Here is a 4217-nt window from a genome sequence, read left to right on the forward strand (position 1 = left end):
TATGTTCTTTTTGACGATGAATGCAACACCATTCTTTTTCAATTTGTCATTCTATTATACTTGGATCCCAGTTATTGCACAGAATACAAGCATAGAAATCAATGTTGTTAACATCACCTTTGTGATACAAAAACCCCTGAATTAATTTAAAAGTTAATGTATTACTACCTTAATTATAGGAAGAAACAGCTTGTCTTTTTTCATCTCCATTTTTATTTTCTTCATGTTTACCAGAACACCCAAAAGTACATGGACCCAGAACATTCATTGTTACTAATAATTCAGATATTTACAAAACAACTTTCATAGGGAAGAGAGATATTAAGGCAGCATTCACTACAAACAACATTCAATGGGAAATAAGATACAAATGAAACAAACTGCTTGGTTAATTGTATTCTTTCCTTTGACTATTAGATTAACTTTATCAACTTGTTCTTCAAGTACAACTGGAATGTTGCATTACACTTTAGAGGTGGAAATAGAAGGAAAGAACAGTTTTGGGGTCAAAGGTGTCATGTTTCTCATAAGGGTAATTTCATGGAGTATTATGCATTTTGAAGGATGGTGAATGGAGTATAAAGGATCCTCCAGGTTATTCCAGGACAAAAGTCCATTTAGCTAGAATGCTGCACACTTTGAAAGACCTGAAACTAGCCCCTGCTGCTGGGATTCACCTACATCAAAGGGGTCAGAGACACTGTTCTCCTTCCACCAGGCCTTTGTTTTACAAGGAGGAAGAACGTGTGTGACTAGAGGCAACTCCACAGCTGTTGATATAGATCAAGTGATGAGTTTTTCTCTATTCTGCACTGAACTGCACATCTAGGAGCCATGAATCTGATTCTTCACTTTTAACAATGGCTCCATCCAGGTACATTCAGTCCTTCCTTCAGATGCCTTTCCTTATCCCTCCTGTTCTAACAGCTTCTGTCTGGCATGTTTCCATCACAATTTCTTCCATTATCTTTGGCTTTAAGATATCTTTGATCTGATGTGGAAGGGACACTTCATAGCAGGCTCCATGTTTGCAATGAAGTCCCCTGCCTCCTCATCTTGGTGCTCCGGTGTTGGGTAGATCCAAATGAAGCCATTGTTACCCAGAATAACTGAGGCACCACATGGCAAGTCATGGAAGTTAGTTTTCTGCTATTTTACCAGGGAGGGAGAAACTTGGATGAAAGCTCCCTGGTCTACTGGTCTAGTTTTCCATATTTTAGACTCCTTGTGTGAAAAAAAAAAAAAACAGCTCCATCCGAGAACGCTGCCTGGACCTCAGCACTTATAAGGTCCCGGTCCTGCAAGAAGCCTTTCATTTCAAGTTCATTTTCTGCAAATCTTCTCCTCAGCTCTCCTTTGGGAAGGTTCATGAATGAAAGAAGGAATACTGAATCCAGCCTGAAGTTGTTCTCCACCTTCCCTCTCTTCGGTTGAATTTCTGTGATTCTTCCTACTACAATGTCTCTAACTTCACCATTATATCTGGTTTTCAAAGCTTTCATACAAATCAGCTTATTTACTTTTTCCGCAGAGCCGGCCACAGAGGCTATGAGTTTCTCTTCCCCCATATAGGTTCCATGGCCCTGCATGAAATCCATTTCTGTAGTGATCGTGTCTCCCGGCACTACAAAGTGTTCTTTGGTCTCACGTCCCAGGTTCTCATTAACAGGCTTATGAGCAGCAGGAAGCCTCATCTCTATCACCGTCTTGGCCTGACACATTTATTCTTGATTAGGGCTCATACTCTAGAGCTATAGGCTGCTTTCTAAAATCATCTGCAATAGTTTTGTAAATTATTTCTATAGAACACAAATTTAAGAATTATGCATATGATTTTGTCAGCTTGTGGGATAACTATTTTTGTATCTAATTTAACTTTATTCTCACATTTTTCCAGTGTTTATTAATTACAATGTTCCACAACTACGAATTCACCACTAGTCTAACAATTTGTCATAAGGGGAGATTTGTGTGTTGCAGGAAGTTATGCCACCTGTATTTTAAATACCAGAACCTTCACCTATGCTGGAAAGATTTTTGTGAAGTTTCCAGAATAAGACAAACTAAGAATGAAAGGTGAAAGGTTAATCAGTGAAAGCCTTATGAATAGCAGTGGAACAATTTCTGAGCAATTCAGGTTTGAAGGCACTCAGTTATCTTTGGGGAAGAGCTGCTTCCTTAGAGTTCACTGTAGTAATGTGGCTAGAGTAAAACTTTCAGAACCTTCATTTGTTGGTGGAGCACAACTCAAAATTAGAAGGAACAGTTGCAAACATCCATTAATAATCAGAGCATGGGATATATAAAGAAAAAAACCTAGGAAAATTAGATGTTTTCAAAAATGATACATAAAACATAAAGATCACTATTCTAGGCATTCTTGTTTATGTTAAGTGCCCCCAAGTTGGTTCTATATAGGGTTTCTGAGACTTAAAATATTTATGTGAACAAACAACTTTGTCTTTCTTTTGTGGATCAGCTGGTGGACTGGAACCACTGACCTTGTGGTTCAAAGAATGCAAAGACCCAAATAGATATCAGAACAAAGTCTGAAACTTGCTCTTGGACATAGAGAAGCTAAGGTTTTTATACTATGGAGCCAGGACAGTCCCATCCTAGACATTAGTGACCTGATATAGACTGGTATTGGTCATGTTGAATCAGACAACCATGGGCTTTACTATACTAAGAATGGCAAACTGTAGAGGAATGCCATTCCATCCATTGCCAAAAAGAGAATTTCATGATAAATCTTGATGTACAATGTTGTCTGTAATATAATACTATGAATAAGGCTACAAGGAAGACCAGCTAATACTACTATTACTCAAACTGCACACCAACCGCTAAAGTCAGTGATGATGAAATTGAAGAATTATCTCAATTTCTTCTATCAGAAATTCAGCAAACAAGCAGTCAGGATGCTTATTCATTACTGGTGATTGAAATGCAAAATGTAGAAACAAAGAGGATGGGGCAGACTGTGCAATAGATAATTGATTAATCTAATTCAAGTTCAGCCTGAAGCTGAATTAAATTAAGTCCACAGACACTAAAATATGACCTAGAGAATATCTGACCTGGATTTGGAGACAATCTCAGGAGTTGATTGGATGCTTTAGACACTAATGACTGAAGACCGAAGAAGTTAAAGAATGACATCAAGAATATATACATGAAGAAAGTAAAAGGTCTTTTAAAAATAGGAAAGAAAGCAAAGACCAAAATGGATGTCAGATCAAACTCTGAAACTTGCTCTTGAACACAGAGAAGCTACAGCAACTGGGAGAAATGAGGAAGTAAAAGAGCTGAATAGAACATTTCAAAGGGCAGATTGACAAGACAAAGTAAATTATTATAATGAAATGAACTTGTAAAGACTTGGAATCAGAAAATCAAAAGGGGAGAACAGGCTCAGGCTACAGCCTTAAATATAAATTGCACCATAATGTAAACAAAATGAAAATCATTATAAATTGATCAATAAATAATATGATAAATAGAGAAAATATTGAAGTTGTCAAATATTTTGTTTTATTTGCAGCCACAAGCAATGCTCTAAGAAGCATCAGTGAAAATCAAATAGTGTCTTAGATTAGGCAAATCTGCTGCAAAAGACCTCTTTAAAGTGTTAAAGAGAAAAGATGTCAGTTTGAGAACCAGGGTATGAGTGGCCCAAAAGTTTTTTCATTTGTCTAATATCCAAATGAAAACCTGCCAATGAATAAAGAACACCATAGAACAATTGAAGCATTTGAATTATGATGTCAGAGAAGAATATTGAAAGTACCATGAACTGCCAGAAGAGTAAAAAGAAAATAAGTTTTGGAAGAAATATACCCAAAATACTCTTTATAAGTAAGATTGGTGAGATGTCACCTGTTATATTTTGGACATATTGTCAAGAAGGGCTAGTTCCTTAAGGACATCATGCTAGATGAAGCGCAGGATCAAAGAAAAAGAGGAAAACCCCTAACTAGATGGATTAATACAGTGGCAGTAACAACGGATTCAAAACATAAAACAATTGTGAGGATGGTGCAGAATCGACACAGTACTTCATTCTGTTGTGCTTAGTGTCACTGTGAATCAGAACCAATTCTGATGGCACCTGAAGGCAACACCACAAATACTATTTGAGCCAGCTTTATCATTTTGCTAGTTTCTTCATTAATTTTTAAAATAAATCTTGATAAGATTATGAAATATGTTGAATA

The 4217-nt window shown here is 36.7% G+C and overlaps 1 pseudogene; it reads right to left on the bottom strand.

The window, feature by feature from the left end:
• Positions 1-975: 975 nt before the first annotated feature.
• LOC102826872 lies at positions 976-1721 on the bottom strand (annotated as a pseudogene).
• Between the last annotated feature and the right edge of the window lie 2496 nt (positions 1722-4217).

The sequence above is a fragment of the Chrysochloris asiatica genome, unplaced genomic scaffold (genome assembly GCF_000296735.1).
Source record: "Chrysochloris asiatica unplaced genomic scaffold, ChrAsi1.0 scaffold00426, whole genome shotgun sequence".
Lineage (NCBI taxonomy): Eukaryota > Metazoa > Chordata > Mammalia > Afrosoricida > Chrysochloridae > Chrysochloris > Chrysochloris asiatica.